This window comes from Cebus imitator, unplaced genomic scaffold (assembly GCF_001604975.1).
Source record: "Cebus imitator isolate Cc_AM_T3 unplaced genomic scaffold, Cebus_imitator-1.0 Scaffold311, whole genome shotgun sequence".
NCBI lineage: Eukaryota > Metazoa > Chordata > Mammalia > Primates > Cebidae > Cebus > Cebus imitator.
Genome location: NW_016107626.1, coordinates 303229 through 317338, shown reverse-complemented (window position 1 = coordinate 317338; position 14110 = coordinate 303229).

Below are 14110 nucleotides of genomic sequence, written 5' to 3'. Positions count from 1 at the left end.
ATATTAACATAACTTACTTCCTTTGGTCTCTAGGATATTATTCTCCTAAGGAGAAACAGTCCAAATACTGTGTTTAAAAGTTATTTGAAATAATTTTCTGTGTGTGTGACTGAGCACCAATTTGACATTCACCTAGATTCACTTATCACAATTTTTTTTCAATTTTTAAGTGCTGCTTTTTAAAAATTTTTATGTTTAACTATGTGAAATATGTACAGGGCTCCAAAGCCAATTCTATAAAACGAGGTGTATTCTCACAAGTCCCTCTTTCATGTCTGCCTCCTTTACCTTATTTCCTCCCCGCATCTAGGTAACCATGTTAACTAATCTTTTGATTTATCTTTTTATTCTTTTATTATTTTCTATAAATTCTTTATATATTATATAAATTCTTTATATATAAATATATTTTTCAAAAATATTCTAATATATATTTAAATTATGTTTAATATAAATTTTATAAATATACAAAAATATTTATATAAATTATATAAATATAATATACATTTTATGTATTTTTATGTAAAATATATATACAATATATAAAACATATTTTATGTATATAAATATATATTTATATATGTAAAATATAAATACATATCTATTGTACATAAATATATATTTATATATTATATATAAATTATAATTTATTTATATAAATATATTTATATTTATATTAAATATATTTGTATTAAATATATTTATATATTTGTATAAATAACATATAACTTTATATAAATATATTTATAAGTGTATATATATTTAAATTTGATGTTTTAAATATGTTAATATTTTAAATATTATTTATTTAAATAAATTATATATATTTACATAAAAATATATTAAACATAAATATATATAATATATTCTAATATATATTTTAAAAAGTGAAACTTTTTAATATATAAAATGTAATATATATATGTTCTTCCCTCTCTTACATAAAAGTACACTACTATTAATGCTATCCTACACCTTGTGGGATTTCTTTGTCACTTAACAATATATACTGGAAGTAACTCCATATAAATATATGAAGATATTCATTACATTTTTTAAAATAACTGTATAGTACCCTACTGTTTGGATTTACCATAGTTCGTTTAGCTTGTCCACTATTGATGGACATTTGGTCATTTCCTGCCTTTTTCTCTTACAAATAACATATTACAAGTTGTTGTGTCTTATGAGAAAAACGCACATTTTTATTACTTAGCTATGGTTGAACTGACGGATGCCAATGGGAAGAACTATTCCCACTTCCCCATGAAAATGTCACCATTTGGAGAAATTAGGGAGGTGGCAAAATAATGGCAGCTGGGCTTTGGGAGGCAACAGCTCAGGCTCTAGAATCAGTAAGACCTGAGTTCAAATCCTGACCCCACCATGTACCAGCTGTGGGTGACCTTACCTTTCTCAGTTTTCAGTACAATAGCTGTCAAATGGGCAATTATAAGACTATCCACTTCATGGTCATGTAGTGTTTTCTGTCAAGACTAAATGAGATATCCCACATATAGCCCTGACCACATGTTAAGTACTTTGTAAATTTACCTCTAATTTCCAGCATCATTTTTTTTCTAATTTTTTAATCTTTCATCATAAAACAAGGAGGGCCTAGATGAATAAGGAGGCTGTTCTAAGCAAGGGTAAGGCAGGCACTCCTGATACACAATTGGGATCAACACCTCACCCCCCTCAGCTGGCTGAAAAGGTTCAGGTAGGAAAGTCATAGAAGGTCAATGGGTAAGTGTTCCCCAAAGAGAATTTATTCATTCTACTCTTATTTTAGAAGTAGAAACACCAACCTCACCTTCTTTATTCCTGCAGAAATAGGTCTAAATAGACTGGCCTTGTTCTGCAGTTTCTTGGCTTGCAAAAGTCACTGGTCTTCACCAGTCCTCCACCCCTCCTCTTCTGTTAACCAGTAGAAGCCAAAATCCTGGGTTAATGAGGGCAGCTGTCTGTCCCTGACTTAATTTCAGGCCAAGCCACACTCATTCAGAGCCCCGCAGAGCCTGTTCACCCACAGCCCTGACCTCAGAGCAGCTGTGAAGCTCCAGCTCAGGAACATGTAACTTTCCAAGAAAGAAAGTTGGTTCCTGCCAAGAAAGAACATCAAGTTGTCCCCTCAACTGACCTCCAGGAGTGCTGGCATGGAGCAGTGACTATGAGGAGATGCTGGCCCAAGCCAAAGGAAAACGTGTTTCCACTGGTTCTCATGATCCTGCAAAATGCCTCTAGGGCTTTGAGCAGGGACTTTGGAGCCTTCAAGGTCACAACAAGAAGCCACTGTGGGCAGAGCAGTGTCCCAGGCCCAGCAGTGCTACAAGAGTACACTCATTCATACAGGGAAAGAGACTTATTGATTGAATCCCCAACATCCAGTGACCCCTAAGTAATTAGTCCAAGTTAGGTCTTTCCAGCAATTGGTTGACAAAAGGATATATGACCCTGCCTGACACGGCTGGGGAAGTCTGGGAAATATTGTCGCTAGGAATGTTTATCTGAAATGGAAGCTGCCATCTTGCTTCTTGCCTGAAGTTGAAGCTAACACACCCTGGAGGGCATGAGCAAAGCTAAGGCTCTGACTCCAGAGCCTGGAGCTGACCCACCTCTGGACTTCCTGCTGGGCAAGAAAATAAATTCCCTTATAATTTTAGCCAATTTAAGGATTTCTGTTACTTAAAGTCAAGGGCCAGGGAGAAGACCAAAAGAGAGTTCCCTGCCCTCTGACACATGAAGAATTCAGAAAAGTAAGCGGGCAACTACCATTTAGTTGCTATGCTGGGAAGGACAGGTTGCTTACAGTGCTCACAAGCTAAGCTGAAACCTTATAAAGAGACAGCTAATTCCCTAGGCAATTGCCTTGCTATCTGTGTTTGGTTGGGTAGTGCCCCTCCAAAATTCATTTTCTTCCTGGAACCTCAGAATGTGGCCTTATCTGGAAGGAAGGTTATTGCAGATGTAATTAGTTAAGGTTATACAGAAGTAAAGCAGGCCCTAATCTGATATGATTTGTGTCCTTAACGGAAAAGAAGATACAAGACACACAGGGGAGAGGGTCAGGTGCCAATGGAGGCAGAGGTTGGAGTGGCACAGCCATAAGCCCAGGAGCAGCAGGTGTTGCTGGCAGCCTCCAGCCACTGGGAGACAGGTCTGGAGCAGACCCTTCCCCACAGCCCTCAGAGGGAACACAGCCCTGTCTACACCTTGAGTTCAGACTTCCAGCCTCCAGACCATCAAGGGAATCCATTTCCTTCGTTTTAAGCCTCCCAGCTTGTGGTCATGTGTTACAGCTGCCCTGGGAAATGAAACAGCCTCCTTCTTTAACAGATCATATTTTTTAAAGAAAAACTGATATATTTAGTTTAATTTAAAATATCAACCCTTCAAAAGACATCAGTAAGAAAATGAATAGGCAAGTCAAAGACTCATAGAAAATATCTATATTATACATGTCTGATTCAGGAATAATTATGCCTGAATAATTATAATAATTAAGGGATTATTATGAATCTGTAATAAAAAGACAACCCAATAAAAATAGGTAAGTGTCTTGAACAGACTCTTCACAATAGGAAGTACATGAATGGTCAAAAGTACATCAAAATGTGCTCAACATCATTAGGTTTCAGAAAAACAAAAATTAAAACCACCATGTTATACATTTGATAGCCACTAGAATGAATATGATTTTAAAAATTGACAGTACTGGCTGAGCATAGAGGCTCACGCCTATAATCCCAGCACTTTGGTAGGCCAAGGCAGGTGGATTGCTTGAGGCCAGGAGTTCGAGATCAGCCTGGCCAACATGATGAAACTCTGTCTCTACTAAAAAACACAAGAATTATCCAGGTGTGGGGGAATACACCTGTAATCCCACCTACCCAAGAGGATGAAGCAGGACAATCACGTGAACCCAGGAGGCAGAGGTTGCAGTGAGCCAAGATCGTGCCGCTGCGCTCCTGCCTGGGCAACAGAGCGAGACTGTGTCAAAAAAAAAAAATTGATGGCACTAAATACTGGCTAAGATGTGGGCCAATTGCACCTCCCAGATGTTGCTGATGGGAATGTAAAATAACACAACCATGTTGGGAGAACTCTTCTGGACATATTGTTAGGCAAAGACAAACAAGATGGAGAAAAGGATGTACAATATGCTCCATTTATTTTTTAGAAGGTAGTAAAGTAATAAAAATCTATTTTACAAAATGCCATAGATGGGACATGAGAAACTCCACTTCTCTGAATATACTTTGCAGAACCATATTGAGAGTAGTAGAAGGAAGAAAGGACTACGTGCTCCGCTGAAAAACAAAAAACAACATTTCCCAGCTCTCCCTGCAGAGCTGTCCCACAGTTCTGGCCAATGAGAGGTAAGCAGCAGTGGCCAGGTGGACCTCAGGGTAACCTCCTTAAAAGATACTTGTGGTCCTTGTGGGTTTGTCCCCTGCCTTTCCTCTTCTTCCTGCCTTAGTCCAAAACTTGATGGCTGGAGCTGCAGTGGACAACTTGCTACACAGAAGGGGGAAAAGTCAGGAGTGTTGCAAAGCCCTCGGACCAGGAGTCTGTAGCCCATCCTGAACTGCCTACCCTCGGGCTTCTTGTTGTGGGAGAGAAGTCAACCCCTATCTTGCTGAGGTTTCTCCTATTTAGATATTCTGTTACATGCAATCAGCTGAATCTCTAACAGACACCCACCCGACAGGTAGTAAGAGTCAGGTCAATGACCAGAGAAGAGAACTTGGCTTGGGCAGAAGATGCTGCATGTGCAGAGTCCCAGATTCAGACAGCAGCCTGATGCATTCAGCCAAGGTGTTCAGATTGTGGCACAGAATGGAAACGAGAGGCTGAAGAGGATGAGAGCCAGAGAGGACAGCGAAGAATAGACAAGTAAGGGTGGGACAGTCACTGGCAGGCCCTGTCTCTTCAACTGCGAGGCTCAGTGCACCCCAGCTAACTGCCATGCCCTTCACGGCAGGGCAGGGAGAATCCAGAACCAAGATTCCACATTTGCCCATTGTGGTTTTGATCTTAATGGTAAGTATGGGAACTTTCAAAGTAGAAGCTGGATCCATGTTTTGTGAATTGAGTTGAATTACGATGTAGAAGGAATTATGATATAGAATGTGGCTCTGGAGTTTGAACTCAAGGAAAATATCCTCCTCTTTAGAATAAGGGATGGGTGGGGGGCTGATCTTACTTCCTAAGTTAAAAGGATTAATAAGGTATCCCTGTTGACCTGGAGATAAAAAGAAGCTCACTGCAATTTGGGCAATTGGGGAAAGAGCTGCTAGACAAAGAGTGAATATTTTGGTCCACAGCAAATTCACCTGAGACCTGAAATCTGATCTCGCTGTCTCTGAAATTTTCAAGTGGTAACTTGGCTCCCTCACCCCACTCAGTCTGATCCTCAAAACTCCAGGAAAATAACAATAGCCAAAAAGGGAGAAAACAGCTAAACCAAGAAACAAATCAAATGAAATGGTAACGGATTTGTGGTAACACCCAGAGAGAAGCGAGGCCAGGAGAAAGCAAAAGCATGTAACAAACCATAAATGGCCAGTGGCTCTTGTTAAGCCAGCCATCCATGAAGCCATGTCCATCCACCAGTTTCGAGTTCTCGGCTCTCCAAAAATTAAATCTCTACATCAAACCTATAACCTGGCAGCCACAAGTGTGGGCCAAAGGACATCCACCTTCACCCAGTTGGGATCACAAGGCTAAGTCAAGAAGCCTGCCAAGAGCTGTGCGTAGGAGGACTGGGTCACAGGAATGATCAGAAGCCATGATGCCCCGGGGGAGAATGCTGGAGAACTCTATCACTTTCCACATCAGAGAGTACCCTGGGAAGGGCAGCAGGAAGCTACTGAGAGAAGAATGAACGTTCCCTCCTCAAAGCACCTTCCAACATGAGGGCAGCCCCAGCCTGCTGTTTTCCTAGTGAGCTTCGCTGCCTTTTTATTTCATTATAATAGTCTCCTGAAGAAAACACACACAAATATAATGCTCTCGGTTAGGGCTGAGTTAGACATTATCCCACAGAATATTATAATAAAGGCAGGGATTATTTATATGCTAAAGAAAACTTCAAAAATATTATGTTCACCACCGCAGGTACCTTTGGTAAGACGTGATTGGCAGGTTGGTTTTTGTTTTTCATCAGGACCAAGTGGAAATTGCAGAAAAGAGGAGGCTGCTGCCCTGTAACACAAAGGCACAAGACTGGAGCAGGAAGACTCTGAACTTCTCTCGACCTTGGCAAAATGGACATTCGTTGTGTAGCCATCCTGTGCATTGCAGGGTGTTTGGCAGCATCCCTGACCTTCATTCCCTGACTGCCTATGACATCCTCTCCAAAGCTGTGACAACCAAAAATGTCCCTAGATACTGCCAGATGTGCCCTGGAGGGCAGAATCAGCCCCGTGGTGGACCACTGACCTAGAAGAAGCCAGCTCTGTTATGTACAAGCAGCCTAATCTTTAGCAAACCCCTTCCCCTCTCAGCCTCAAGTTCCTCATCTGAAAAGGGCCCCATGTTTTCCCAGCTGGCTCTGAACTTTTGAGAAGGTCAAACAAGGTGATCATGGGAAATCATGTTTTTTTTTTAAATTGTACTTTGGGCTCTGGGGTATATGTGCACATCCTGCATCTTGCAGGACTGCTGCATAAGTACATACATGCCACATCCACGCCACTCCCTCAACCCCATCACCTACATCAGGCATTTCTCCAGGTATTATCCCTCCCCATCCGTCCTGCCCCCCTCTGTCCCTCCCCTCCCCTCCACCTCCCTTCCTAGCCCAGTGAGTGTGGTTCCCTTCCCTCTGCCCAAGTGTTCTCATTGTTCATCACCCACCTATGAGTGAAAACATGTGGTGTTTGGTTTTCTGTTCTTGTGTCAGTTTGCTGAGAATTATGGTTTCTAGATTCATCCATGTCTCTACAAAAGACACGAACTCATTGTTTTTTATGGCTGCATAGTATTCCATGGTGTATATGTGCCACGTTCTCTTAGTCCAGTCTATCATTGACAGGAATTTGGGTTTGTTCCAGGTCTTTGCTATCATAAACAGCACCACAACAAACATACGTGTGCATGTGTCTTTATAATAGAATTATTTATAATCCTTTGGGTATATACCCAGTAATGGGATTGCTGGGTCAAATGGAATTTCTATTTCTAGATCCTTGAGGAATCGCCACACTGTCTTCCATATGGTTGAACTAATTTACACTCCCACCAACAGTGTAAAAGTGTTCCTTTTTCTCCACATCCTCTCCAGCATCTGTTGTCTCCAGATTTTTTAGTGATCACCATTCTAACTGGCGTGAGATGGTATCTCAATGTGCATTTCTTTTGATTTGCATTTCTCTAATGAGCAATGATGAGCATTTTTTCATGTTTGTTGGCCTTATATATGTCTTCTTTTGAAAAGTATCTGTTCACATCCTTTGCCCACCTTTGAATGGGTTTGTTTGTTTGTTTCTTGTAAATCTGCTTTAGTTCTTTGTAGATTCTGGATATTAGCCCTTTGTCAGATGGGTAGATTGCAAAAAAATTTTCCCATTCTGTTGGTTGCTCATTCACTCTAATGATTATTTCTTTTGCTGTGCAGAAGCTCTTAGGTTTGATTAGATCCCACTAGTCTATTTTGGCTTTTGTTGCCATTGCTTTTGGTATTTTAGTCATGAAGTCCTTGCCTGTGCCTATGTCCTGAATGGTGTTGCCCAGGTTTTCTTCTAGGGTTTTTATGGTGTTAGTTCTTATGTTTAAATATTTAATTTATCCGGAGTTCATCTTTGTATAAGGTATAAGGCAGGGGTCTAGTTTCAGCTTCCTGCATATGGCTAGCCAGTTTTCCCAACACCATTTATTAAACAGGGAATCCTTCCCCCATTGCTTGTTTTTGTCTGGTTTGTCAAAGAGCAGATGGTTGTAGATGTGTGGCATTGCTTCCGAGGCCTCTATTCTGTTCCATTGGTCTATATCTCTGTTTTGGTACCAGTACCATACTGTTTTGATTACTGTAGACTTGTAGTATAGTTTGAAGTCAGGTAGCATGATGCCTCCCACTTTGTTCTTTCTGCTTAGGGTTATCTTGGCTATGCAGGCTCTCTTTTAGTTTCATATGAAGTTTAAAGTGTTTTTTTCCAGATCTGTGAAGAAGGTTAATGGTAGCTTGATGAGGATAGCATTGAATCTATAAATTACTTTGGACAGTATGGCCATTTTCACAATACTGATTCCTCCTAACCATAAGCATGGAATGTTTTTCCATCTGTTTGTATCCTCTCTTATTTCCTTGAGCAGTGGTTTGTAGTTCTCCTTGAAGAGATCTTTTACATCCTTTGTTAGTTGTATGCCTAGGTATTTTATTCTCTTTGTGGCAATTGTAAATGGGAGTTCACTCATGATTTGGCTCTCTGTTTGTCTGTTGTTGGTGTGTAGAAATGCTTGTGATTTCTGCACATTGATTTTGTATCCTAAGACTTTGCCAAAGTCGCTTATTAGCTTGAGGAGGTTTCAGGCTGAAATGATAGGGTCTTCTAAATACATGATCATGTCATCTGCAAATAGAGAAAATTTGACTTCTTCTTTTCCTAATTGAATACCATTTATTTTCTTTTTCTTGCCTAATTGCTCTGGCTAGAACTTCCAATACTATATTGAATAGGAGTGATGAGAGAGGACATACTTGTCTAGTGCCAGTTTTTAAAGGGAATGCTTCTAGTTTTTGCCCATTCGGTATGATATTGGCTGTGGGTTTGTTGTAAATAGCTTTTATTATTTTGAGATACGTTCCATTGATATCTAGCTTATTGAGAGATTTTAGCATAAATGGCTGTTGAATTTTGTCAAAGGCCTTCTCTGCATCAATTGAGATAATCATGTGGTTTTTTTCTTTGGTTCTTTTTATGTGGTGGATTACATTTATAGACTTGTGTATGTTGAATCAGCCTTGCATCCCTGGGATGAAGCCTACTTGATCGTGGTGGATAAGCTTTTTGATGTGCTGTTAGATTCAGTTTGCCAGTATTTTATTAAAGATTTTTGCATCGATGTTCATCATGGATATTAGCCTGTAGCTTTCTTTTTCAGTTGTGTCTCTGCCAGGTTTTGGTATCAGGATGATGTTGGTCTCATGGAAAGAGGGAGTATTCCCTCTTTTTGTATTGTTTGGGATAGTTTCAGCAGGAATGGTGCCAGCTCCTCTTTGTATATCTGGTAGAATTTGGCTGTGAACCCATCTCCTGGACTTTTTTTGGTTGGTCAGTTATTAATTGCTGCCTCGACTTCAGGCCTCGCTATTGGTCTATTCAGGGTTTCAACTTCTTCCTGGCTTAGTCTTGGGAATGTGCAAGTGTCCAGGAATTTATCTGTTTCTTCCAGATTTACTGGTTTATGTGCATAGAGCTGTTTGTTGTAATCTCTGATGGTAGTTTGTATTTCTGAGGAATCGGTGGTGATCTCCCCTTTATCATTTTTTATTGCATCTATTTGAGTCTTCTCTCTTTTCTTTTTTATTAGTCTAGCCAGTGGTCTGTCTATTTTGTTGATCTTTTCAAAAAAACAGCCCCTGGATTTATTGATTTTTTAAAGGGTTTTTTTGTGTCTGTATCTCCTTCAGTTTTGCTCTGATCTTAGCTATTTCTTGCCTTCTGCTTGCTTTTGAGTATTTTTTTTTTGATCTTGCTTCTCTAGCTCTTTAAATTTTGATGATAGGGTGTCAATTTTAGATCTTTCCTTGTTTCTCATGTGGGGCATTTATTGCTATAAATTTCCCTCTAGACACTGCTTTAAAGGTGTCCCAGAGATTCTGGCATGTTGTGTCTTCATTCTCATTGGTTTCGAAGAACATTTTTATTTCTGCCTTCATTTCATTGTTTATCCATTTGTCATTCAGGAGCAAGTTGTTCAGTTTCCATGTGATTGTGCAGTTTTGAGTGCTTTTCTTAATCCTGAGATCTAATTTGACTGCACTGTGGTCTGAGAGACTGTTTCTTATGATTTCTGTTCTTTTGCATTTGCTGAGGAGTGATTTACTTCCAATTATGTGGTCAATTTTGGAGTAAGTGCAATGTGGTGCTGAGAAGAATGTGTATTCTGTGGATTTGGGGTGGAGTGTCCTGTAAATGTCTATTAGGTCTGCTTGGTCCAAAACTGCATTGAAGCCCTGGATATCCTTGCTGACTTTCTGTCTCATTGATCTGTCCAATATTGTCATGGAGTGTTAAAGTCTCCCACTATTATTGTGTGGGACTCTAAATCTCTTTGTAGGTTGTTAAGAACTTGCTTTATGTATCTGGGTGCTCCTGCATTGGGTGCATATATATTTAGGATAGTTAGCTCTTCTTGTTGTATTGATCCTTTTACCATTATGTAATGCCCTTCTTTGTCTCTTTTGATTTTTGTTAGTTTAAAGCCTGTTTTATCAGAGACTAGGATTGCTACCCCTGATCCTTTTACCATTATGTAATGCCCTTCTTTGTCTCTTTCGATCTTTGTTGGTTTAAAGTCTGTTTTATCAGAGACTAGGATTGCTACTCCTGCTTTTTTTGCTCTCCATTTGCTTGGTAAATCTTCTTCCATCCCCTTATTGTGAGTCTATGTGAGTCTTTGCTTGTGAGATGGGTCTCCTGAACACAGCACACCAATGGGTCTTGGCTTTTTATCCAGTTTGCCAGTCTGTGTCTTCTGATTGGGGCATTTAGGCCATTTACATTCAACGTTAATATTGTTATCTTTGAATTTGATCCTGCCATTTTGTTACTAGCTGGTTGTTTTGTCCATTAGTTAATGTGGTTTCTTCATTGTGTCATTGTTCTTTACCATTTGGTATGTTTTTGCAGTGGCTGGTATTGTTCCTTTCCATGTTTAGTACTTCCTTCAGGAGCTCTTGCAAGGCAGGTCTTGTAGCGATGAAATCTCTCAGCAATTGCTTGTCTGTAAAGGATTTTATTTCTCCTTCATTTGTGAAGCATAGTTTGGGTGGATATGAAATTCTAGGTTGAAAATTTTTTTCTTTAAGGATGCTGAATATTGTCCCCCACTCCCTTCTGGCATGTAAGGTTTCTCTTCTGCCAAGAGATCCACTGTGAGTCTGATGGTCTTTCCTTTGTGGGTAACTCATCCTTTCACTCTGGCTGCCCTTAGGATTTTTTTCTCCATTTCAACCCTGATGAATCTGACGATTATGTGCCTTGGGGTTGCTCTTCTTGAGGAGTATCTTTGTGGTGTTCTCCGTATTTCCTGGATTTGAATACTGGCCTGACTTGTTAGGCTGGGGAAGTTCTCTTGGACAATGTCCTGAAGAGTATTTTCCAGCTTGGATTCATTCTGCCCATCACATTCAGGTACACCAATCAAGGGTAGATTAGGTCTTTTCACATAATCCCATCGTTTTTGGAGGCTTTGTTCATTTCTTTTCACTCTATTCCTTCTCGTTTTATTTCATTGATTTGATCTTCAATCTCTGATATTATTTCGTCTGCTTGATCCATTCGGCTATTGAAACTTGTATGTGCCTCGCGAAGTTCTCATGCTGTGTTTTTCAACTCCATCAAGTCATTTACTTTCTTCTCTAGGCTGGTTATTCTAGTTAACATTTTGTCTAACCTTTTTTCAAGGTTCTTAGTTTCTTTGCATTGGGTTGGAACATGGTCTTTTAACTCAGAGAAGTTTGTTATTACCCACCTTCTGAAGCCTGCTTCTGTCAATTCATCAAACTCTTTCTCTGTCTTGTTTTGTTCCCTTGATGGTGAGGAGCTGTGATCTCTGGGAGAAGAGGTGTTCTGGTCTTTGATGGATTCACACTTTTTGCACTGTTTTTTCCCCATCTTTGTGGATTTATCTCCTTTGATCTTTGAAGTTGGTGATTTCAGGAGGAATCTCTGTATGTGCTTTTTGTTGAGGTTGGAGTTATATCTTTTTTGGCCTGTAGAAGTGTTGCTGGGCTGCCTCGGATTCAGTCAGGCTGCTGGGTGGGTGGTCTTCCCCTGGAGTTTGTTTAGGCAGGTGAGATTAGCCCCACCTTCCCAATGGCATCTCTCCTTCCCCAAGCTGGATCTTTGTGGTTGGGATCAAACTAGTGTTTTCGCTGGGAAGCTCTCTAGCGCGCAGGCTTCAGTTTGAGTTTTGTGGGGGGTGGGACCTGCCAGGCCTTATGGCCTGTTTCCCTGCTTTCAACTCTGCTTCTTTCTATGGGGCAGGTAGTTTCATCCCGCTGGCTTTAGTCCACATGTCCACCCTGTCCATGCCAACTTGCAGCACCGGGTGGGAGCCGTCGCTCAGATTTGCATCAGCAACCCACCCCTCAGTCCAGCAGGGCTCTCGTGGACCATGGGTTGCAGGAGGGATGAGGGAACCACAGGATCTGAATAGGAGGACCTACGGGGTGAAGTCCCTGATACTCCGAGCCAGCTGCACTTTCCAGGTGGGGACGTGCCCCACCCTATCTTGGTTAGCCCTCCCTTCTTGGCTCATCTTCCCTGGGCTATTTTCAGAATCCTGTCAGTTCCACCTCAAGGAACCCGACACCTCACTTGGAATCGTGAAGTCCTCTAGCCCTCTGCATCTCATTCACTGGGAGCTGCATTCCGGTGTTGTCTCCTCTCAGCCATCTTAGCCAGGAAATCACTTTTAAACCTCTATAGAGGTTGGGAGAGCTCTATCACTTGCTACCTGAAAAGTTTTTAATATCTATAGTTACTTATTTTTGTCCTGAGTGCAAAAGGTTCCTAGAGCAGAGGTCAGAGTGATTATTCACAGCAGTAACTGCTGATTTCCTGTGCCCCATGTCCCACAAGGACCCAGTGAGAGCCAGCTGTCACCTTGCCTGGACAGGATCTGTATGGCAGGAGAGAAACCCCAAAATTATGAATCTGGGAGCTTATATATGACAACTTATGGACCTCTCCCATCCTGAGAGAGAGGGAGACAGAGAACCCTTTGCTCCCCAAAGTCTTAAGACTCTTTGGAATATAAATAATTCCTTTAGGAAGAGAAAGTGGGAGGGCCTTACCCCAGAATGAATATATTTGGCTCACTCCTAGAATGGAAGGCCACAGCTCCGGGTCTAACACCCTTTAACTTCCAAAGTTTGTTCATTAGCCCAGGTGACAGTAAGGTTCCCTTCAACAGCCCAAATGACACAGAAGCATGAAAACACTTGCTGCTTCATGACACCAAAGCCAAAAATGTGGACATTTTCTTTGGTTCATTTCTCTCTGTCATGGTCCCACTGTCCATCCATTCCACCTCAAGGCATGTTTCGTATCTGTCTGTCTCGCCTTGTCTCTAGACCCTTCCTTAGTTCGGGGCACCACCTGTGACAGCAGCCCTGATGTCTTGCTAACTTCTCTCCACCCTGGCTCCATTGGTCACCAAAAGTCAAGTCACTTCTCTATTCAACATTTTCTATGACTTCCCAGCACCTAGACATTGACCAAGCATGCAAGGAGCACACCGAAAATGCTACTCAAGATGGTTTTGGGTGGTCCACAGATAAGCAATTTTTTAATTTTAATTTTTCCAATTGCTACTTTCATGGCAGGTAAACCTGGTCTTCCTTTACAACTATACTACAACCCTTCTTTTTGAAAGCAAATGCATTTATTTTCTAAATGCTAAAAGGCGAGTTTATTTAAATAGAAAATTTTAAATAAATAATTGAATGGGAAGCTTTGAATTTATGCAAATGTGGTAAAAATGCATGAAAGACAGAAGCTTGGGGATCACTGACTGACAGTTAAGGGTGAAGTTTCATCTTCACCTATGAAAGTTTCTTCATGCCTATGGGAGATGCCTTCCTTCCTCCCTGACCTCATCACATCACTGCTCCTTCACTACCACACACACCCTTCACTTTGGACAAGAGAATATTTAGGGAGTTATTTTACTTGATAAGCTCTCCACCTCCCTATTTTATTATAATGGGCTTCTAGAGCTAATATATGCAAACAGTATGTATCACTACCTAAAACTCTAAGTACCTTGTGTTTTTTTTCATTGACTGTCTCCTCACTAAAATCTAAGTGCAGTGTCAGCAAACAGCAGGCCTGTTTCCCCGCTGTATCTGAGTATCTGGAAGCATGCCTGGCACAGT